The following is a 25,533-nucleotide window of genomic DNA, read 5'->3' on the forward strand; positions in this document are numbered from 1 at the left end:
CTGTTTTTCTTTATATTTCATAGACAATTCCTCTTTCTGGTGTCTCTCCTTAGTAGCAGTGAACAAATATGATCACATTAGGGAAAGCCAGTTTGAAACTAAGCAAAATATTTTCTCCCTGAAAGAACTGATCAGTGTCCAGACATTGTGCTTGCAAATGTTGTCTTGTTTTTCAAACCAACTGTTCTTTAAAACCTATTTCTTCTGGAAATTCTTACATTATTCCTTCAAAACTGAACTCAGTCAGTATATCCTGGAAGAGTACCGTATAACTCACTTTGCTGATGGCCATAGACAGTGATAGCATTGGGATAACGCACTACATTTTTATTGGGGTGTCATTAAAATAATAGTAATGCAGCAAATGCTGTGGAAATTAAGTTACTTTTTAGTCTGAGTAAATGCCAGAAGTGGAGTAATAATTTGGTTTAGAGCAAAGCAGTAAACTTGAATTGCAAGAAATAGCCAGTAACAGATACCAGTGATCCAGGAGTTCAAAAGAAACTTACTTAGTTTTTCTTGCAATATGAGAACAGGAAAATACCCAACTGAATTTTCAGGCATCTATTTTCTACCTTCTTCCTTAGCCTTTTGTATTTTTGGTCTCTGCAGCTTGCTGGGATAATAAATTTTCCAATTTAATTATGCATTTTATGAAAATTTACTTCCTTTATATAAGTATAAGCAGGAATTTGACAAATTCATGAACACTAGGTCTATCAAGGAATGGGATGCACATGCTGTTCCAGTGGCAACCTCTTGCACAAAGACCATTAATCACCAATTGTCAAACACTGTGAGGGCAAGCTTGGAACTAGATCACTTTTGCTTGCCAGTTCCTTATATTATTTCCATATCCATATATTGGCCATAAATGTAGATAAGATAGTGGCTTCACTGGGTCTTTGATCTGATCCAGCATGACTACTGTTAGGCACTGGGCTGTATTGCCTAACTTTGACTAACCTGCCATTGAAGCCAAGCTTACCCAGTAGTTATAACAACTCCTGATCATACTGAATGGTGCAGCAAACTCATCTGTTTTCTGTGATACCTCTCTCCTCCAAAACAAGGAGCTTGATGCTCTGTTCTGCAGTTGCAGCAAACATCGTGGAATTCTAGTCTGAACACAACATTGAAGCACGTGATGCGTTAACGCAGTTGTCTCCTTTCGTGAACATAAGCCTAGACCTCTTCGTCATTTGAAAGATACCTCCAAGATTCTCTGGGGTCTTCAAAAAGCTTTGCTGCTTTGCTGTTACTAACACAGTTATGAAGTCCTAGCACACCTTTTTATTTAGAACTGGAAAAAGTATTGTGTGCATACATTTACATGATGACTTACAGATATATCTCTGATGACTGCTTGACCCCATCACCTGTGCTTTCTTCTGAAACTTTTTATACTGCTCACTCTTAAAAGGATTAATGTATTTAGATGCTGTTTAGTATGATAAGGGAGATAAGGGTATGAAAAAAGCATGGTATTAACTGAGCAATTCAGCGTAATTATGAGGAAAATACCCCAGCCTGACTGCTGCTTCAGGATGATCACTGATAAACAAATTATGCTCATGTTGATAGTTATATGATCTTTCTTTGGTATCATCAAATATCTAAATGGGATTAAAATGATTTTTTTCTAGTGGGCAGTGATACAGCAAGCTGACCATTAGCTTCCCGTCAGTGGAGATAAAGACTACAGTACATCTGCTCAAACAGATTATCATGCACTTGCTTGCATACCAATACACAACTTTCTGTTATTCCTGGAGCTACTTAAGCTTATATCATGGGGAGCCGTAATGAGCTGAAACGTGTTTTTTCCCATGCTTGACAAGTTGTTTTTCTCTTGGTGCTCGGAAAGGATCTTTCTAGATTTAGCTGATAGAGTTAACTGATGGATTTACTATTCACAAAACTGTCCTCAGCAGTGTACCAAATTACGTTGAACATTGTAGTTATCAGCTATAAAAAATTCAAACTATCAAATATGTCTCTGTACATGAAGCAAGCCTGCAGAGATGTGGTCTTTTACAGTATGTGTTGTCTAATCAGAAGCAGGAAACACAGGAGTAGCTGGTAGCTCAGTTTCTTTTTATGGTAATGGGAAAAGACATTTAGTAGTGAGAAGGCAAGAAGACAGATATCTAAAGTGTTAGGTGTGCTTGTATCTTTATACTAGCTTAGTTTTTCCCCCTTTTGAGAGTTGCCGTGAGATAATAGTTATTCTATGTTGCTTAGCCTAACACTATTCAGTTTTTTCTTTCACAGTTTTTCTCTCAGTTATTCCTTGTCACGCACAAATGACCATATTTCCTGTGCACAGGACTGATCTGGTAGGCAAGAATTTTTGGCTTAAGAAAAGGTCTTGCAAAAACCCCTAGTATGTGCACCAGTGTTGTGTGGCACTGAAGCTGTTGAAAGGAGAGAAATTAAAAACCTACCCAGAAAGATAAAAATATGCACAGATGTGTAGAAATTTATTATCTTTATGGTGGAATCCATATTTATTTTTATTATTATCTTAATAGTTTCTTACTCTCCTTTTTCAGGACAGGTGGGTGTTGCTTTTGTTTTCAGGAAGGGACAGGTGACAGTAAGCAGGACTTTTATGGACCTGACCATACCCTGGAACTTCCTGATCTGTATGTGTGATGATAACTGTCATTAACAAAGTTAATGGCTGTGATAACATGTAGTTCCAGCAAGAGTAAATATCCAAATTTAATTCCAATATTTTCTTAACAAAATGTAGGAAAATTGGAAGAAGTAGTGTGGAGGTTGCATTTAACCAGGCCTGGCAAGGCTTGGAGAATTATTTAAGTAATTGAAACACTGCTGTTATCTATCTTATTGGTCTTTTTGCTTCAATTACTTTCAGTAATAAAACTACTGTGTTTGAACTCAGAGAAACGCTGCGAAAAACCTCTTCTGTCAAAGACACTTTGAGAAGCAGGTCGTATGTCAACTTTACAAGTATTGGCCTCTCATCTAACAAGCTTGTTTCATGCTTTTGATAGATTCCTAACTCTTTTCTATCCAGCCGACAGTATCATAGTTGTCATTGTTTACATAGTGGAATCTGTGTATGTGCAGAAGCTGTTTTTTTCCCAGTACTGTTGCTGCTGGATCCCTCAATGGAATCTCACCCAGTTAACTTTGATATTGTGGTTACCACCAATAAACTCTGTTATGGTTTATTCAGTATAACATTACCAGTGTGACGTTGCCATTATTCAGATCATGCTTTGTTACTTGTATCACTAGTCACCTTATCTTAGACTGTTAAATAAAGTTTTATTATTATTCTACCTTCTTTCCAAAGGGCTCTGTGCCAGTTGGGCCTTATTCTGCATCTCATAGCTACATTTTTGGAAATGCAGCTGATGCAGACTAAGGATATGAAAATATTTGCTCTAGTTCTTTCAAACCATGTTATAGTTCTTATTTGTATTGCTCGATTGCCCTTTCTCATGTTAATATTTTGGTATTGTTAAACTTTAAGGGAAATATGAATTAAATGAGTTCTTGGTCAGTGTCCATTCTAAACAGAAAAATTTTGAATAAGTTTTGACTATTTTCTGTGAAGACAAGTTTATTTCTATTGTTTCCAAAAGTAGTAATTATAAAGTTGTTCTCATGTTTAAAAACTTGCTTTTCCACTTTCATTAAGCAGCTTGAGAAGTTGTCATATATTATTTAGTAAGGTTGTGACCTTGCTTTTCTATGAAGACGCCAATTGCCTCTCACTTCCATTTATTTTTCTTTCTTGCAGATTTGTATTTCTGGAAGTGTTTGCAGTTTCAGTGTACTATTTTACAAGGCCAAATGTATTATACATATGTTACTCTGCATGCTGAATAGAACTGGGATTGTTTAGCTTTCAGAAGAGAAGACTTGGGGTGAATCTTAACAACATTTTTAAATACCTGATGGGAGGGAGTGAAGAGCCAGAACCAGACTTCTCAGTGTTGCCCAGTGAAAGGACAGGAGGCAGTGTGCACAAACTGAAATACAAGAAATTCCATTTGAACAGACTTTTTTAGTGTGAGGGTGATTGAACAATAGGACAGTGATCTCCAGAGAGGTGGTAAAGTCTCCGTTCTTGGAAATACTCAAAACCCAACTGGACACGGTCCTGAGCAACCTGGTCTAGCTGACCCTGGTCTTACTGTGGGCTTGGATTAGGTGATCTCCAGAGGTGCCTTCCTACCTCAGTCATTCTATGGTTCTATAGTACTCTCATAGTGAGGGAACAGAAACAACTCCCTGTAAAGAGGCAAGTAACTATTTTCAAATTCATTTGAGCACCACTTCAGCCTACTGTAGGGCATCTATAAGCCACATTCAGCTCCAAACAGTATTTTCAATGGGATTCTTTGATAAAACAATTATGTTCACACATAAAGATTTTACAGTATAACACACAGAGGAAGAATTATTCCATGTACAGTTAGGAGTTTATCAAGTCTAGAAAGCTGAAATTATGTTTTAAAGAAAGAAAACTTTAGACTGAGTAAGAAGAAAAAAAATTCTAGAATTTGTTCATTTCTGGAACAGAATTCTGTGATGTGGCAAAAGTTCCTGTGTGTGTATTGTTAGAAATGGTGTTAATAGCCTGTTCAGGTTTTTTTTTTTAATCATTGTTCTTACTGTGATTCCTAAACTAGGCTTCAGAAATTCAAGGCACACTACAAATACTCAATTAAAGATGACAAATTCCCAGAAAAGAATACACAGGATTTATCAAAGTAATAGGACAGGAGTTTGAAAATTTTTTCACAGTATAAAACCCAGGACCAGTTGTGGTTAAGTTACTTCCAGTTTATAACCCGCATTCTTCAGTTAGGGTACAGTTATACTCTGCATAGCATTGATGGTGCATATGAACAGCAGGAAGGGAGAAGCTGGATCAGAAAATCTGTTGTACACAAATCATATTGTTCCTTCCCCTTCAGTCCAGAATGAATCCTAAATACTCAATCTTTCTCTGATCTTTTGCTCTGTTTTTAAAAACCACATTCTCCCCCAAGTTATTATTTACCCAAGCACTATTTTTTGATCCACTGCCCTGGTGACCATGTGGCCTCTTGTCTAGTCTCTTTTCCTCAGGTTTCTATCCTTTCTGTATCTGCTTTCTCTCCTTTCTGGCCTTCCCATTTCATCCCGTCTCCTAATTTCATTCCTCTTCTTTGCACGGTTTTCTCATCTCCTCCATGACCTTGGCTTGAAGTTGCTTTCCAGCCCACTATAGTGTGTTATTTTGAAAGCTAAGAGTGGAGTGGAGGATTGTTGTGGTGTTTATTAGCTACCCCTGGTTGGTAACACCAAGGTAGGAAGGGCGAAGCTACTTATTTTTTCTTATACAATACCACCCTCCGCTGGCAGTTCGTCTTTCCTTCCCTCTGCATTTCACTGATGGCTACAGCAATATATAAGTAGCTCCTGCCTTCAAAGGTCACAAGGGAATTATCATTTAGAAAGGCTGAATAGCTTATCTTTATATTAGGAAAAAATAAACAACAGCACTGTGCCTTCTTTCTACCCCCTGCATTGGATTGTGTTAACGTGGGGGTTTATTTAGCTCCTTTTCAGACATCTTTTTCATTCCAACTCCTCTTTCTTCATTGCTACCTTTAATTTCCCACAGTGGCTCCCAGCTTCCCCATGCTACAATACAATGAGGACATTTCCTGAAGCCAGTTTCCAGAAACCAGGCCCTGTTGTCAGCTGGACTTGGGGCTCTGCTCAATGCAGATGGAAGAGGATGTGCTATGTGGTTTCCTCCCACCTCAGCCCTGAGATGACTGGGCAGTGAACTGGGGCTCCCTGGGGCTCCTCAGCTTTCTGATCTGGAACAGCAAAGAAGAGGCACCCTCTGGGATGCATCAGCTTTTTGCACCACATCAACTCTCAGCCAGACAAATGGTTTTGGAGGAGCCAGCTTAGGGCTGATTGTGACACAGAAGTTAAAACTCCCAAACTTTCTGTATAGCAGCTATGCAAGACACTTTGTGGACTGGCTGAGTATCCTTACTACCCATTCAGGGCTGCCTCTTTGCTATGAACTTGTTAGAGGCAAGACAAGATAGTACCTCTGTCCCTATACATTTAACGCCACAGACATCAGACTGCTTTTTACAGTTCTGGTTATGACTACCTCTCCCCTGTGCCATGCAGGACCTTCTGCAACCCCCTGAGCCTCCTTTCTTACAGACTCTTTGAGCTCAGCCTCACTCCAGCCACTTTCTGTGTGCCTCTCCTCCCTCCCTCTGGCCATTGCATTATCTCTTTCATTCCTGTCTTTAACATCCCCTGTCCTCTGTCTTTCTGTGAACTAATCCCTTACTAATTAAACTCTGCCCAAAGGACAAGTAAGCAAAGGTAGCTGAACTGACGTGAAATTTGCAGGCTGTTACACTTCTTGCTCTGTTTGTATATTTAATCCTTCTCTCTAGCTTTTATCTGCTTGTCTATTTAGATAAGAAGCTGTTGTGGAGTAGGGATGCTATGTGTGTATTGGTCAAGCCCCACTTTCATAAGCACTGTGGCAATGCATATAATAAATCCTACTATCACATTATATTTAAAGGTCATCAGAGGCTGCTGTTGCCATCTCTTGAGGGTGCTAGTGGCAGCTATTTTACTGCTACCTGTTTGGGATCCTGCTTCTCCAAACAGGTCCTGCTTATGAAAGTGACCGCCAGCTCATCGGGCTAGAAGCTTTTTTGGGGCTCAGATGCTTTCCTGGGTGCCAGCTTCCATGAAAATGTTCCGGGAGCATTTGATAGACTAGCACTTTAAAACAAACAGGTCTCATTGACCTGCCTTCACACATGAGGACATGCGGACATGTGGCACTGGGTGGCAGCTCCAACTTACTTCCTCAAACAACTTGAATAGCTTGGAATGAAAGAAAGAGAACATCATCTTTGGAGGTATGCCACTGCCCTGTGTTTCTTCCATTTACCACAGGTGCCTCTGGTTTCAGTCTGAATGAGCTTTTTTGAGAACTTCTGTAACTTGCATAGCAATACCTGAAGTCCATCTGTATTCACGTGCAGCTAGCAGTGGAGCCACAGCAGCACACATTCAACATTGCCCGTGAAAGTGAGGCAAGAAAAAACTGAGCAGCCAGGCAGTGCAAAGCTCCATATTACTTTTATGGCAGTGACTGAATTATCTAGTTTAAAACAAGCATGGTCATCCTTATTTAAAGCATAGAAGAGGTGGATAGGGTCTGTGGTAGCATCTCTCATGGAGAGCCATGCAGGGTTTTAGCTATTTTGCCTTGCCCTATAGCCTCCACATGGGTAAGTGTGCTCATGATATGTGAAGAAGCTCCTGCCTACTTGGGACCTAAGTTTTCTCTGAAAATAATTTGTGGGCAGTCTGTGAAGGCCATTTGCTCAAATACCTTTGAAGTGCTCATCAGTAAAATGGCCCTGCATTGCAGGAATTCTGCGTATAGGGTGTTTGCTTTGCCCTAGGAAAGTGATAAGCTTGACTACAAGAACAAGGTGAAAGCAACATTGTCCTACTTTCATGTTGAAGATAATGTCTAATTCCTGTTTATGCCCGTTTTTCTTACCATATTTTTTTCCCTGGATCTCATTTTCATCCAAGGCAAACATGTCTATATATCTTAGTGTTGAAATTGACACTCTGTTCTTAGTGGGAAAGAATTAACTATTTTGGGAAATGCAAACACCTTTTTAAGAACAATGCAAGGGAATGCTTCATTAAGCTGAAATTCCTGAACTGGCGTTGTTGTGTCTTAGTAGTTAAGCAATCTAGACAGCTGATTTTAAAACAGAACCGTACTTAGTAAGAAGCAACTTTTTTTTGTGCTAAGGGCTTTCATGAATGAGCTTGGGGGATGTCTGTGGTTGATCTGAGTTTCAGGTCAGGGTTTCAGGTCACATATATAGGGCAGGGTGCAATACAAATTGTTGATCAGCTTTTTAGCTGTCAAGTGGGGCAGTTGCCTGCAGTGGTATCTTCAGGACTAGTTTCAGGGTTAGTGCTGTCTGGATTTGGGGTCAGACATCTGTCAAATCTACTCCCACAACACAGAAGTGGGACATGTTTTATACCACAGAATGGATTTAAGTGTGAGATATTCCTTTCACAGAAAGTCTAACACTGTGTTAGAATATGGAGAGATCAGTGCCTGTTTCTGAGAAACATTATATGTGTTTTTAAACTCTGTGCTGTAAAATGTAACGTATCTAAATCAGTAAAATCTCCAAACAAGTTAGGCAATATGACACATGAAGGTCAGAAAAGAGAAGTTAATTTGCACAGATTAAAAGACTGAGTTCTTGGTGTTATGGAAGTGATTAGAAAAAAATCCCACCGTGATTAGCAAAAATCCCTCATGGTGACCAGGAATTCATCCAGAAGCATAATATGAAAGCGAGTATAAAAACCCCAGTAAACTTACACAATAAAAGGAGAATGGAACACAAATATCATAATGAAATAAAATGGATCATAAAGAAGAAGTAGAGAGAGGAGAAACAGGAGGTCCAATAGTAGCAAACACTTAATAATAACAATGTGAGAAATAGCAATGATGGAAAGTAATGGAATATGGTGCTATGTATAAACACTCAGGAAACAGAGACCATTTTTACCTAAATTATCCTAGAACTTTGCTAAACCAGGCAAGAAGATGGGAGACATGGACTGAGCTCCAATCTTACAAATATTTTACAAATCTGTGAATAGGACCACTGTCAATATTCCTACATCAGCTATGAAAGAAAGTTAGTGTACTCCATGTTCTTTCTTAATGTAATTTTTTGAATCTAGAAACAGGCTTCTTTTCTGCTACAATATGACAGTCTGATCAAATTTTCATCATTTGTAATAGACTCTTATCAGTATTCATTTTTCTAATGCAGTAACAAAAAGTCTTATCACATATGTGACAAAAAGATTCCTGATAACAAAGGTAACATAGCTTAAGTAACATGGTAAAAAATTTTTGAATACATTAGAATTCCCCCAGCAAGACTTTTGACATTCATTTCCTGTTGCACCTTGGAAACACTGCTTACCCAGCAGATTTCACAGCAAAATAAATAAATGAGCAAAACTGGTGAATAAAAACATCTCACTACTGAATTTGTAGAAGCTGTATTGAAGCCATGTGCACTCCATGTCTCATGGGAACAGACCAGATAAAAATGGAATTCACTGTGAGGAAGAATGCTGATTGCATATACCTAGATCTAGAGGTATAAGTGATTCACCTGGCAGAACTAATACTTGTCTGTAAAATAAACTATTGGCTACCACAACTAGGATGCCTGAGAAGCATAAAACAAAGATACATAGCTCCTCATTCAATATTACAAAGCCTACCAATAGGATACAGAAAGCTTTCTGTAATACATCATAATTACTTCAAAATTGGGTCTTTATTCACAATGAAGGAGAAATGTTTTCAAATTATGTTTTGCTATATTGCAGAAAAGCAGTTAATGTCACATAAATTTAAATTGTTATGTATTATGCTACATGCTTAATTTTATTGCATTGGTTAAATTATATTACTTTCCAGAAAGAATTGTGTGCTGTAGAATAGTTGTCAGTTTAAGCGTTTTGTAAGAGTAACTGAAAAGTCCCACATGGGACTTAATCATTTTCTTCTATAGAATTCAGATATGAATGCAGACAGTCCTACTGAAAACTTGCAGAGACTGAATCAGGGCTTCTGCTGAACAGGAAGATAGTTTCTCCTTCCAGAGAATTGCACAGAGCCAGCAACATCAGATAAGTATCTTATATTTGCATTACCGATTCTTTTTCTCGTAACCCTCTTAGTAGACTGGATTTGTGCTTTTTTAGTGAAAGTGCATTGCCTTTCAGCTCTTAAATTAGCTTTATTCTAATGCCCATTAACACACAACAGATGGAGAGCTATAATCTGAAGGGTCCTGTAACTAAGTGTCCCAAGTGTACTCTTAATAAAGGACTTGATTCTATCATCTTTTTGGCTTGAGTTATACAGAACGGTATTAATTGACTTAAAGTACACAATCAGTTTCATCAAAATTACCGATTCCACTTGTGAGCAATGTGGAGCACACATGCACGTGTTTGTATGACTGAAGCCCTGCATACATACTTCTCTTAACTTATGTTCATAGTTTTCTACTTCAACATAATAAATATATTAGTCTCCTTAGATTGTTGGCTACGATTTACAGATACAGAAATCTTAGAATGATAAATAAGTGGCAAAGACATGGTATAAATAATACACCAAGCCAAGCTAGCTGTTTGTTTTGCATTCTGGATTTGGATTTGTTTTGGATTGTGACTGGATTCTAAAAGCAGTTTGTAGTTTCATAGACATCTTAAAATTTTTTATACAAGAATTTAAACACATCTGGCAAAGGTTGCTACAAATTTAGGATGGGAATGTATCATGACACACTTTGTCAGAACCTCTTTAAAAATATATAGCTCATTTATGGCATTTTATACAGAATATAAAAATAGTGAAAAGAGCAGCAAGTAAAAGGTTCACTAAAAATCTTTTTGCTGAGATGTTTGTTGAGGGTAGCGAAACCTACACAGTCCTACACGTGTTCATAATACATAAAGCAATATAAAGGAAATAATAGGAATACACATATTTGTTAAATTGCAGAGATTAAATTTCCATTAAAATGCCATCATTTCTTTCAGTGCTATAGGAAAGTAATTAGAATCGTTGCTACAGTAGTTGCTTTTGCTACATTTAGAGATTTCATTACAGAGAGAAACATTTAATATCAGGGAATCCTGATGCTTCTGAATATATTTTCTACTTCATAATATAAAAGGGCTTTGTGAAATTCACAACAGCTGCTGAAGCATTAGGGAATATGAAAATATTGTGCAGCGCTCGTTCAGTTTGCTAAGCGATAGGGCAGAAAAGCGCCTTTTCTCCCCTGTTTTTGCAAGGCTTATTTCATGTCCACAAATGCAGAATGGATACTTTGATACTGATGATCAGTGCTGAAAATTCTACTGTTTGTTGAGTGCACTGCAATGCATTCCTCCTGTTGATATGGCAGATAATATTAATTCTTTTGGTATAATACAAACTGGCTTGTTCTGCTTTAATTGTGCAGTCAGTGCTCCTGTTGAAGTTGTTTATGGTCTCAAGGGAATCAGTGTGTAGTATTTTATACCCATGTTTGTATTTTATGATTTATTGTTTACTTTTTAAAGGCTCCTTAACTAATCTGTAGTGAATATGAGGGGGAATTGTTATAAAATTGCTGAGTCCAGAATTCTAGTCTAATGAGAAACTGCAGACTTATAAGAAAACCAGCATGTTTTCATCCCCACAGAATCTACTTCATTATGCAGGAGACTGCATATTGCACAAGGAGGATTGGTAGAGAGCAAAAGCTAGAGAGCTATACAAAGGAACAGGCTCAAGTGGGGACGGGAAGGAAGATATAAAGATGCTTATGGCACATAAGTAAGTCAATCTGATCTTTAGTTCTCATTGGTAAAGCTATTAATCTAAACTGGGCAAACTGAAGGGGCTGACTTAAAGGACAGTTGACAGAATCTTGTCCTACTGAATAAAAGGAACTATATGGTTCTGGGTATGTAATTACCTGGATTACATCTGCAAAATGGTAAAGAACAGGCCTTCTTAAAGAGGAGGCCTGTTAACAGGATAGTAACAAGCAGAAATACAACAAGCAGACTTCCCAGAACCGATCTCGTTCAGCTCTACGTTGTTTACCAGAGACTACACCTTGCACAAAATCCTGCACAGTGCACAGGGACATCTAATGACTGAATCAGACACTGCAACTAAACATATTCCTCAGCCTACCTGAGCACACAAGAAATAAGTGTACTACACAGGAGAGGCTGGGCTGGGTGTAGGCAAAGCAGGTGTTCAGAAAATTACCTTACATATATGCAAATATTGCCTTACACAATCCAAATAAAATTGAGTGTTATCTGAATATGAACCCTGAATGAGGCTGTGAGATAATCCTGACCGATGCAGTATTAAAGCTGATTGAAACAACTTAAAACCAACAGCCCCCATCCCCCTTATTTTTGCCACTGAAGAGTGTGTAGTTTTAAAATGACAGGATGTATCTAAATGTAAAAAATCAGAGTATTGCTCATATAAGAACATTTTCTCAGCAATCTACTTAAGGCATAGGGATTTGAGGAAGTGTAATTAGAATAGTAATCTGGGAATTTAGAAAGCTGGATTGAATTCTGTGTTCATCTACAGACACTTGTGTGACCTTCAGCAAAGTCCTTGGGTCAGATCCCCAAGGTTGCAATCGGGGGGAGTTAGAGGCTTAATAAACTTTGATGAACTGGAGCTTTGTTGATCAAACTCATTTCCACAAAACTTTGGTATCTCAAGGCAGTATTGGGAGGATGAACATGTTAAAAAAGGGTGCTTTTATGATCGTAAGAGAAGTACCACAGACATTTCAAAACTGGAAGGCTGACTTGTGCATAGTTGCTGACTTTACCTATACCTTCAAAAGGTGCATGCAGATGCTTGACTGAATCTTATTAGTATAGGTTTCCTTTCTTGCATAGGAGAAAAAGTTTTCTTGATTTTTTTTGGAAACCAAACAAGGCACCTTCAAGGTTGATGATCTGAATAAAAGCACTAGCAAAGAAACTTTTAGCTGGTCAGTTCTGTTTTCATCAGGAGATGACTCTTCGGTTAGTGGGAATTGTTATAAAGGATTTCATGGAACACTGATATTAAGACTGCCTGTCATTGCCTGCTTAACTGCAATATCTTTCTAGGATTTATAGAACTCCCATTGGCCACCAAAAAAAAAAAAAAAAAAAAAAAAAGAATCCCTGACAGATTTTTTCTATGCTGGAAAAGTCATTGAACTCTGGGGACATCTTCTTGTACTTTATAGGCCTCCCTGTTGCTTTCAAATTGTTGATGTAATGTTTCTCCATACAATTTCTCTTTCCTTATAAAAATCTATTTGAAAATTTCTCTCCTGAGGAATGAAAGCAAATTCCTGCCTTTGAACATTCTCTCTGTTTGTGTCTTTCTCTTATGAAATGGATTTTCAGGTATCATCTTTATCATCTTTTCAGCAGTTCCTGAAGCATGAGTGATAGCTTATTTGTAGAGGAGGTAAGGGCTGTTTTAAGTTTGTTTACATAAGACTAGAATAGGAACCTTACTTTTGGATTCAGAGAGATTGTTTGAATTTACCTGCACTGATCCAATTTGTGAACTTTTTTCCAGACTCATCCCTCTAAAATTATTAGAAACCTTGCAAACACAGAGCTGTAGTCACAAACAGCAGAAATAGTATGGAAGTGCATTTATGCACTGGTTCAGAACTAACAATTTGTCTACATGATTGATTATTACAAGACAAGAATGAATGTAAAAAAAAAAAAAGGAAATTATCCAATATATTAATAATTCTTTTCTGCTGGGAAGGATTGAACTGATGGCAACAATGGTGTACTCCTTTCCTGATTAAAATTTTAAAAAGTTTAGTTCTACACAGTGGTAAATGTGTTCAGCTTCTTTGACATCAAAGGAGCCATACCATCTTACTTTAAAACAGAATTTGTCCCAATGTATTTATATAAAAATACATGCAGATATATTGGCCACTGGAAAGCTGTATTACTGAGATCTGTTATGTTTGTGTATGATTCTATAAATAACCTTTAGGGGGGCTCCTGAGGGAATGAGGAAGTTGAGCAGTAAGATGGTAAACGTTAATTCATGGCTGATGTATGCAAAGTAGTCGGTGTTAGAAGAAATAACTGGAACTTCTCATATCTCTCACTGGGATCTGAATACGGAGCCACCCAGATACAAAGACCTAACCATCATTGTCAACACCTCAGTGAAAATTAAAACAAGGTTAGAGAATACCCCAAACAGAACAGAAATGATTCTGGACTTATGTAAAGTTTTCATGTAACTTAATGGGATACACTTTCCTGGAATGCTGTGTTTGGTTCTATCATCTTTTCTCTACAACATTTCTTGTATAACATTTAGGAAGACATGGAACCATGCTTTTCCTGTTTCTTTTCCAGCAAAATAATCTGATGTAACAATGATTTTTTTAGGCTTAATTTATGGATTCCTGGTAACTATCTTGAGACCCCTAGTTGGAAGGTGATATAATAGGTGCAGAGCATTATTATTACATCACATTAGCATTTAAGATGGCAAAGATTTTTAATGCTTAAAGAGACACCATGAATATTGATTGATTCAAAATGTTAATCCATAGTCTGAAATTCCTGTGAAACAAGTTTTCTGCTCATCCTGCACCTATTGTACCTCCCAAATGAGATAAATCATTCATAAAATCCTAGTATCTCTGATGAGGCACCTGCTGAAAATAAAATTCAAGAAGTGCTTTTATCTGTGCATACAAATTCATTTTCAAACCGATTTTTTTGTGACTGATTAACCTCTACCATTTATATGAGCTAGTAGAACATTAAAAACCATGACTATGAAAAATTTGGAAGAATTCTGAAATTATTATCTCTCCTGGACAATCTTATTGAGAATTACTTTGAGAGTTTCAGCTCTCTTTTTTCTTTTTCCTTTCTTTTTTTTTTTTTTAAATACAGATAATTGTTCTAGTACCACTCATAGTACCACTGAGAAGAGTCTGTCTCTGTCCTTTCTATACCCTTCCAGTAGGCAGTTGTAGACAGCGATAAGATGCCCCTTGAGCCTTCTTGTCTCTGTTGAATTAATAGGTCCAAGCAATTGTGTGAAGCATTGTTGAAGTAAAATATGTTCAGTAGATTTTGTTGATGCTGTTGTTGCTGTTTTAAAATTAATCTTCTTTGATCTGATTGGCCTGGAGAACTTCATAGTCTTAGCCAAGGTCTGACTTGTTGCCTTACCTCAAAGGAGCACTAACACAGTGCCGTCTCCCTTCCACTATTCACCTTGTAGATTGATATGGTGGCTTAATAACCTCTCTTGAAAATATCTGGGAAATAAATACCACAACTCTGTCTGGTTTTGTGGGGATTAGTGTTAATTAAATTTGTTTGCATTTCTAACATTTCATAGGCCACATCCTGAGGGGAGCTAAGGCTCTACTGTACTCTGGCTTCACTTCAGTTTCTCACAGAGATGGAACACACTGGAGCTATGTTTCATCTGAATCATGTCTATCCCTTTAAGAAATTACTGGTTTTACAGTCCACTGTAGCAGGGAAGTGACTATAGGAAACACTAAGGCTTTGAAGAATTGCTTAGGCTCTGATCTCAGCTGGGTTGCCTGTTACCTGCTAAAGAAGGATTTAGTCTGAACTGCTGTAATGTTTAAGCAATAATATGACTTGGAAGTAATTTTTCTGAGTATGTTGTGCTAAACCTCTTGTCTATTAGTTCTCTAAAAAGTCTGCATATTTTTCTTGTAATTGAGTTTCTCAATAGCATATAGACAGATTATATACATATATTATCTACCATTTTCACGCCACTGAAAGAAATTTCATTATGCAAATGTTTCTATTCCAGCACAAGTAGATGTGATTTTTAATAATTTCTTGAGATTGTTTCCAGCCCCTTGCAAAATTCTTGGCTTCAGGTAGTTTATTTTCTTGCATTATTGTCCTGGTTTCAGCTGGGATAGAGTTAATTGTCTTCCTAGTAGCTGGTACAGTCCTGTGTTTTGGGTTCAGTATGAGAAGAATGTTGATAACACACTGATGTTTTCAGTTGTTGCTGTGTAATGTTTAGTCTAAAGTCAAGGATTTTTCAGCTTCTGATGCCCAGCCAGCGAGAAAGCTGGAGGGGCACAAGAAAATGGGAGAGGACACAGCCAGGACAGCTGACCCCAACTGGCCAACAGGGTATTCCATACCATGTGACATCATGCCCAGTATATAAACTTTAGGGAGTGGGGGCGGGGGGATTGCCGCTCAGGGACTAACTGGGCACTGGTCGATGGGTGGTGAGCAATTGCATTGTGCATCATTTGTATATTCCAATCCTTTTATTATTACTGTTGTCATTTTATTAGTGTTATCATTATTATTTTCTTTTTTTCTGCTCTATTAAACCGTTCTTATCTCAACCCACAAGTTTTACTTCTTTTCCACAATATTCTCCCCATCCCACTGGGTGGGGGGGAGTGAGTGAGCAGCTGCGTGGTGCTTAGTTGCTGGCCAGGGTTAAACCACGACAATTATACATTTCTTAGTCATTAAAGGCAAGTGGAGACATCTCCACATCTGGGAAAACTGGGAGTTGGGTGAAGTACTTATTCACACTTTGTGGTTTCAGAATTGCATTGTAAAACATCTTTTTGCTAATTTTTCAGCAAATATTCTATGCGTAAACTTTCTTTATGCAATTGTTTATGGAAAGTGGAATTTTGGTGAGTGAAATAACTTTGTTTAACCAAGAAAGTAAAGTCTAATTCTCCCTGATGGCTAAAAAAATAATGATTGGAATCACTTTTAATTTGAAAGATAACATTATGCTGAGGGTTTTATGTGAGTTTTTATGGAGAAGAAATTTGTCAAGTCTAGTTCATGTTTGTGTTCTGTCTTTTTCTTGTTTTCTCTGCAGAAGCAACACTTCTAAATCCTCAGCTATGTAACTGAACACTGAAATATACTGTTGTTTAGCATTTTTTATGTTTGGATGTTGTGAAAGATTGAGGTGACGAGACATTTCTCTTGGGTGTGGCAAGGACTTTTGCTATGACATTCCAGATTGGTTTAGGTAATGATTTGGAAATTATTGTTCTTTTCCTGAATTCTATTCGTGAACTAGATGAAAGGGACACACAGACTGTGATGTCTAAATGTAACAAAATTTTAGCAGTATGCAATTTTCTCAGAGGAACAAATAATTTTTTATGGCTACTTATTTTGTGCCATGTTTGAACTTGATTGCAGGTTTGTAGGTTTGGATGGCATACAAATTATTTTCAAACACACAGAGACACACCTTAGCACTTAAAAGATAAGCTGGGAAAATAAATGAAAAGCCGTAGAACTGAAATCTCTTGTCCAGTATTTTTTCAGAGATATGGGGTGTGTTTTCTGAATACTGGGTGACACGTCTGAAAATTTACTTAAAATAACTTGCTACTCTTCATTCAAAATTTAAAAAATGTGAGGAATAACCTTTTCTCAGAAGAATTTGCAAGAAGAAAAATAATAGGCAGAGGTTTGATGAATCTAAAACACTGGCTTGCTAGAACTTTATTAATGCCAGCATCAGGCCAGCTCTGCTGCATTCTTATTCCTTGCAAGCTCTTAAGATTCATCTAAGTTTTTTAATTCACACATCAGGTGCTGATTTTTTTTTTTTCATAAAGTCCTTGTCACTGTGCAATGCTAAAAGATATGAGAAATAGTGCAAACATTGGAAAGAAATATTCAGCATGATCCAGCATTTAAAAATATCAGCTATCCTTCACACCCTTCTTTTTCACTGACTTTAATTTACTTGTTATTTGAGTTACTGTTTTAGTAAGTTTTTTTCTACCATTAATGTTAATTATTGAGTCCTGACAATGTATTTAATCTTGCATAGGAATGCAACTGTGACTCACAGGCAGTACAAAAAGTCATGATATACTGCCAAGGAGTCAAATCATGAAGCCTTTCCCCTCAATGGAAAAACAATATTCACTGGATTTCTAGTTTGAATATTCTGCACCAAAATGGTTTTAATTTGAGCCTGACTTTTCAGACACTTCTTATGACACCAACTCATTCATGCCAATCCATTCTGTTACAATGCTAGGATATGCTCTGAAGAATGCCTGCAGAACCTATGTAGTAGTTCTACTTTTCTAAGAATTTATATTAGGCAATTTTTTTTGTATCATTGCAAATCATACATACATAATGTGTGCCTCCTTGCATCAAATGTTGTGTTCTTAGCTATGTTGGTTAAATAAATTCTTAAACTTCACTAACTTGGTAGCTATTAGTGCTTGTGCAAGTGAGACCCAAATCAGGATCATTATTTCCCTTAGAGGTTGCTGAAGACATGTATAAATTTGTTTCATGGTTAATATGTATTAAAAGGTTCAGCAGTTGAACTGTGGAATTAGATCATATTCTCAAATGACAGGAGGGGAAACATTCTTTGTTATGTCTATGGAGTTTGAACAACATTTAAATAAATGCTGAATTCATTCTTATGCTTTTCAAAGTAAAAAGTTTTTCATCTTTCTGAATGTGAAATACAAATTTAATTATGCTCTCCCACATATAAAGCACAAACTAGTTTGAAGAATGCACTGTACACATTGTTGCGCTATTTTCAGAAAGCAGATATGATAACTCGTCTCTAACACATGATATTAATTCAATACTTTATTTTAAAGATGTCAAATTTTAATATGCAAAGGGCCCATTTACCTTGGTTTGGATGTGAATCTGAAGTCAAATCTAAGTATACATTTTTTAATGCAAATGATGACCTGCTTTACATTTATATACCTCTAGAACTTCAGAGCTCTTGAGAGTTCAGGGAACTTGCCTGATCTATTGCATTCTCCAGCATGAAAATGAACTAGTACAGAATGACAAGAGCCAAATGTTTTTCATATTTACCAAAGTACCTCTAGGAAGATTTACAAAGTGTGAATTTTTTAATAAGCTTCTCAACTGCTGTGAGGAAAAAACCAATGGGTTCTTAAAATCTGTTAAATTGGATCTGCAGCACTGTGATTAATGGCAAATTTAGGGTATATGTGGAGCTATCAGGAAAGTTACACTTCCTTGCTCCTCTAAGCTGAGCATAGTTCTATTAATGTTGAAGGAGCTGCTGGGGAATTACTGAATGTTGTATTGTCACTGCTGAGTGTGTTTGAAGACAAAGCACAAACCTCTCCGGTGTTACAAAACTTCCTTTACAATTCCTATTAGATAGCAAATGTGAACCAAAGTGTCAGACTAAACTAGGGGGAAAGCTGACTGCATCAAATCATCAACTGAAGAGCTCCATCAGACTAACTGCAGGATCCCTCAAGGCCTGCAGAATTGCAGCTGCATTGGCTTCTGCCACAAATTGAAGTACAAGGGAGAGACTGCAGTTTCTCAAAATGTTAATAACTGTTTGAAAAGTTTGCTCCCTCCACTTAGCTAAACCAAAATAACAGCAGCAAGTTACAATGGTTTTCTTAGGCCTGTCAGCTGACATTTTAAAGTGATGTCATTCATACTACAAAGTCAAATAAAGTTTTTCTTATGAAAGAAGGAAAATTTAGGTATTTTATAAGCAGATCATTATTAGTTTCTTCTTTTCTGTTCTATTAAACTGTTCTTATCTCAACTCATGAGTTTTACCTTTTTCTCAGTTCTGTCCCCCATCCCACTGGGTGGGGGGGGAAGTGAGTGAGCGGCTGCGTGGTGCTTAGTTACCACCTGGGGTTAAACCACAACAGGGGCATACACAAAAGATGGGGAGGGACTTTTTACAAGGGCATGTAGTGATAGGACAAGGGGTAATGGCTTTAAACTGAAAGAAGGTAGATTTAGATTAGATGTAAGGAAGAAGTTCTTCCCTGTGAGGGTGGTGAGGCACTGGCACAGGTTGCCCAGAGAAGCTGTGGCTGCCCCATCCCTGGCAGTGCCCAAGGCCAGGTTGGATGGGGCTTGGAGCAACCTGGTCTAGTGGAAGGTGTCCCTGCCCATGGCAGGGGGGCTGGAACTAGATGATCTTTAAGGTCCCTTCCAACACAAACCATTCTATGAGTCTATGATTAATATTATTGAGTTCCTATTTTTCATTAGGACTCATGTTTTATTACTTGTTAATAATGTATATTAGATGTGAAGGTATGATTTTCAAATGGTGAATAAATGACACAACTATAAAATATATTTGATTTTGTGATAATTATGGGCATGTTAGAAGGCACTCATACTGAAATTCTATGTAGTAAGTTGACTGAAGCCACACTTCAGTCATTTGTATAATCATGGAAGCTTATTGAAAAAGAGAAATAAATGTATTGATCTCGGTCACTTAATTGCAACCTGGGAATTGACAGAATCCCATTGCTATCCTCTCAAGGATGGTGAAAGCATAGTTTTATTTCTCTACAACAGTTATTTGTATCCAAAGATATTAAAAATTTAAGGGGGAGGGAGGTTCTCAGTGGTTTCTTAAGCTGGCATTGTGTCATATTTTTATTTTCAAGTCCTTACACTCAGAATAGCTTACAAATTGTGAACTCTATATTAAAAGGATCAACCTGGAGGGTTTTTTGCCCTTGGTGTCTAAACTGGTCTGTGTTAGGGTACACAGTACAAGCAGTGATGTCATTATCTGCTAGATATGAATGCATTCTGAACTTAAATGGACCTGCCTGAAAATAACAGGAGTTCAACATGGTATTTAATACAACACTATTTGCGACCATTGTCTTGAATATGTTTAACTTTGTCCAAAACCACAGAGGCACATACAACTCTCGTCTCATAAAAGATCAGACAGCTTTTACTTTGTTTAGATCTGTGGCTTGCTATTGAAGTTCCGTTAAATTTGTTCATCAGTGAAGCTATTATTTAGTACGTGTGGTACAGACATTAACAGCTAATTTACACATTTGTATTGAAGGTCAAGTGTTTAACATACTATTTAAGATTAAAAAACAATTTTTCTGGTGAATTTTATGCATTAGAAGAAGTACTTTCACTGAAAAATAACTGACAGAAAAAACAATTCAATTTTTGTTGTGTTTCACTTGTGTTTATTGAAGACTTGTATATTTGAAGGAGAAATCTTTCCTCCTAGATACAACTTAACACAACTTCTTCTTTTGCTGTTGCTTGAAAGGAAAATTCTTCTGTTTATGATATTACAGTCTAATACTATGACACACTGTAATTTCTCAAATAAACTTGGATTGACTGGGGACATTGCAGGATTAATTTGAAAAAGATGCTTACTGAAAAATAAGCAAACACAAGAACCTTATTCTGAAATTAATAGTTAACATAAGAATGCTAAAAATCATAAGTATGATTCTGTAACTTGGAGGATAGAGAGAGAACTGTATTTCAGGGTCTATTATTTCATTATACAGTTCATTTCTCTGCCTTAAAATCTGTTATTTAAGCACTTCATGTGTTAAATTCATACTTAAGCTCAGTTGTGGTGAAGGCTAGGATTATGAAAATATGCTACTTAGTAGGATGGCTGAAACCACAATTTTGCCATCTTAGGCTTATGTTAATGGTCCATCTGCATGTGCTGAATGAAGCTCTGCTCACCCCATGCATGGAAGAAAAAGAACAATGAAGGATAACAAAATAGTCAGAGGTACAGCAACACACATTGCTATATGAGAATACACTAAACATTATGATCTCACAGCTTGTAAAAATAATACCTGGGAATACTTCCTCTTTATTTCCCATAAGCAGGAAGGGATATCCAGTGAAACCATCATTGTTCAAAACAAATAAAGAGAAGAGCTGCTGATCAAACACAACTAAACTTTCATATTTACCGCATATGATACTGTACCAGCCAAAAGATTATACAGGTTTTAATAACGGATGAATTTATGAAGCAGCTGTTAAACATGATAGTCTACAACTTCTGACTGAAGAAGTCCCTCAAGATGCTCTTTTCAGGAAACTGGGGAATCCATGAGGGAAGGGATCACTCTTTAGCCACCTTGTTTCTTGTATTGTTTCCCTAAGCATGGTCACTGGCCTATGGGCAGAGAGAGTATGTTGAGCTAAGCGGCCTTTTACTTAATTCTGCATTCAAATGTGTCTTTTTTACCTAACCAGCAACCCGTGTGGCTTTCTTGGCTGGCGAGACCTCTGTAGCATACATCTATCCATACAGCTGCTTCTTCCAAAGACTTCACTGCTGTAAACAAAAAGGAAGGCTGGAATGAAATATTGGTAGAAAGACATAATATCTATAAATAGTTATAGTGTAGAATATTAACATTGTTTTCTTATACTCTGCAGAAGTGTATCTACAATTGCATTTAGCTGAGAAATTTCATGTGGAAACAGAAAATACCTGCAGAATATTTTTAACATATTCCTGGTTTCTTCTTTTTCTAATCTGCCCATCAACAGTAGTTCAGTATTGTCCTTTAATTATAGTTTAGTTGAGTTTTCCTTTGCCTTGGAAGGCATTCTGAAAACCTGCAATAGCAAAGACAAAAAGAAATTGGAAGAAATATATGAAACTGGATGGTTATATAAAAGGCATCAGTGGAAAACATTACAGGATTTTTTTTTTTCTACTGAGAGAAATCCAGAGAAAGCTAATTGTACCAGGAAGTACAATTGCCAGAAAGTTGTTGCTGCGTAGCTTCCACTCTTAGTTATTTTGCACAGCAATAGACAAACATATGGAGAGTCTTTTTTTCTGTAATGCTCCTGGAAGATGTTTCTGACTGTATGACTTTTCTTTCTTAGGTCCTGTTCTCCTGTTCTGGGTTAGGAGGCATGTAAAAAAAGTCATGGAAAAAAATCTGTCAGATTTTTGCACAAAGTGTTCTTTTCTTGTTTCTGGGAATCATTGTCTATTTCTGGCAATGTCTGATTAAGCAGCGGGAAATAATGTCCAATGAGTAAAGAATTACATTTTAATAAAGCAATGTTTGAGGTTTAAACATATACCCTAGATATTTGTCTAGGTGTTTTTATCATGCCACACTTGCAGAATTTTAGCAACTGCCATATATACAGCTAAGGAGAAGCACCAAGGAACAACAAAGAGTAAAATGCGGAGACAGAGAGAGAAGGATGGAAGGATCAGAGGTCAGATAGTGGGAGTTGTTGTATGTAAGATTTACTTATGGAATTATTTGAGGTGGAGAGGAACAAGGAGCCAGCACCTCTTATTATCTAACAATCTCACTATTCAGATAGAACATCTCTGAGGAGCACAAGTTTCAACAGTGCTTCCACCCACTTTTTATATCACTCATTAATCACTACTCAATCAGAAAGGGTAATCTCCTGGCCCTGGTGCACTAAATCTCCTCCTTCAGCAAGATCCTAATAGGAAAATATGCCTTTAATGAGTCCCCAAGGCTAAGATTTTCTGCCCCCTTTACCAGTTAATTCCTTGAAATAATAGGGAAGAGATGCTAGCTGTTTTAAGTCAGGCTTATTATGTGTGTACCATTTCTTTGTCCATGACGCTGCTGACAGTACTCAGGGGTTACTCTTAAAAGTCCAGTCCCTGCTTTCACATGTCCTACAGAGAGTCACTGAATTGTAACCGGACATATAGACTTACCATGGGTTCCAGAATAAAATTCTTGCGAATATTCCTACAGATGAGGAATAAAATCAATGTACGTGTTTTTGATTTCGAGATAAGCAATCACCTGGGATCTGAATTATTATTATTTGCTGAATGATGCCATTGTGTTTAGTACAATGTTAACACAGGAGGTTCTTCCATGTTGTGCAGAGAATTTCAATGTCTGGTTCCATTAATATTCATCCTGTTAAACCTGGTCATCCACACCCACTGCACAATCATGACAGATTCCATCCTTAGATCTAAATATGACAAAAAATACGGTTTTGAAAAAAAATGAAGCATATTCTTCTTTGTCTTCCTGACTCACTCTTACAAGCTAATAATGCAGAATCAGTACGTACCTAGGTATGTACATGTCTTGGGAAGCCAGTAAGCATGTTGCACAGAAGTAGGCTGAAAATAAGTAGGGGTGTCTTTGACACTGATTCCTGCAAAGCAGTGGCATCAATCTGTGCTGTGGAGCACAGTAAAAAGAGCAGAGAAATTAAAGGTTCCTTGCACTGTTTTGTTGTCAGTGCCCACTGTAGTTTTTCTGGCTGAAGTCTGGGAATGAAATTTTTGATATGCAGATTGTTCACGCTGGGATTATACATCTTTCATTCCATTTCTCTCTGGATACATAAAGGGTGATTTCCATAGGTAAGGTTGAATGGATTTTGTCAGTCTAAGCAGAAATTAAATTACTTTATTGCTTATTCACCTCAAAATTACAGCACCTGCCTTTTCTGCGTGCAGAAACAATTTCCTAGGATCAGACACAAAACCTGATTATGATTTAAAATGGATCCTTCAGAAATGTACCCCTTTGTGTCTGTTCATTTTCTGTTCTGACTAAATTCAGTAACAACAACCATACAACAAAGTAGTCTGTAACTAAAACTGGCTTCATTCCTGTATACTTCCTATAATGAAGTATTTTCTCCACTGTAAGACCTTTATTCACTACCATTTCACATAATGGAAATAAAATCCTTACACAGAGACTGACAAATACTGTTTTCCTACAGAAAATGTCACAAAGACCTATCTGCCTTCCTTTGTGTCCCTTTATCTATGTTTTTCCTTGCAGGCTTTTTGCAGTGGATGTCCTGGGACACTGCATGGAGCAGCTTCACAGTCACTTCACTCCTTTTCTGACTGTGCAAAAATCTTTTGTTCTTTTGTCTCCTCCTCTGCTTTGTCTTTCTCTCTTTTTTTTTCTTTGTTCTTTCATTTCATTGATCCACACTCTAGGAAAATCCCACACAAACAGTGCCACCAACACCTACCATCCCCATCCCAGAAAAAGCACCAAAGTGATGGCATGATAGTTTCCCTTGTAAGTTATACCACTTTACTGTGCTTTTTTGTAAGTATCAACTACATAAGATCCATCTGTTCTGTCTTGTGAAGTGGCCTCCGGAATGGGATCCCGTATTAATATGACTCTTACAATATGTGTAAAAAAAGGGAACAAAATCTCATGTTACATTCATGAGACACTTGTTTAGACTTGTTCTTGGCTGCATGATTAATTATGTGAGGTAAATAACTAATTTATAAATTAAACATGTATGCAACTTTTAAATGTATGTAGTTATTTAATTTGTTCATGTATTCTTTTATCATTTCCAGTGAAAGTATTATAATTAATGCTATTTTAAGAGCAAATGAGTGTAAAATTGCAGATGTCTTTGAAAGAACAGACTTCATTTAGGCAGGAGGTGGTAACTGAAATAATTGAACCTCACATTGTAGTTAAATTTGCCTCCTGCTTCTTTCTTTTAACAGTCACAAAAGAATATGGAATTAAGTCCTTTAAACTTTGAGATGAGATTCATTTCCTGCCAGTGCACCGGAGACAAAGGTAAGAGTGCTTGAAATGGGGCTTCCACCTTCTTCCTCGCAAACCAGCTTCTGCTAGAACAAATCTTTCTGACAGGGCTTTCTCTTTGGATGCGTCAGAAGGCAAGGCCGCATAGCGTCAGAAACTGGCAGGCCTCAGGCCGGGTTTTTCCAAACGTTTCGAAACGCCTCCGTGAGGCCTTTTCCTTGGCGCGGCAGGGACGGGGCTGCCCCGAGGCCCACATGTCTGCCCTGCGAACGGCCCCTCACAGAGCTGAGCGCAGAGGCCTGGCTGTGGGGAGGACGTACGGCTGCCCAAGCCGTGGACATCTCCTGCCCCATCCCTGCTGTGCCTGCCCCGCTCTCCAGGACAACACCTGAGAGGACGAGGTGGGTCTTTCCTT

Source organism: Buteo buteo, chromosome 15, assembly GCF_964188355.1.
Source record: "Buteo buteo chromosome 15, bButBut1.hap1.1, whole genome shotgun sequence".
NCBI classification, from domain to species: Eukaryota; Metazoa; Chordata; class Aves; order Accipitriformes; family Accipitridae; genus Buteo; species Buteo buteo.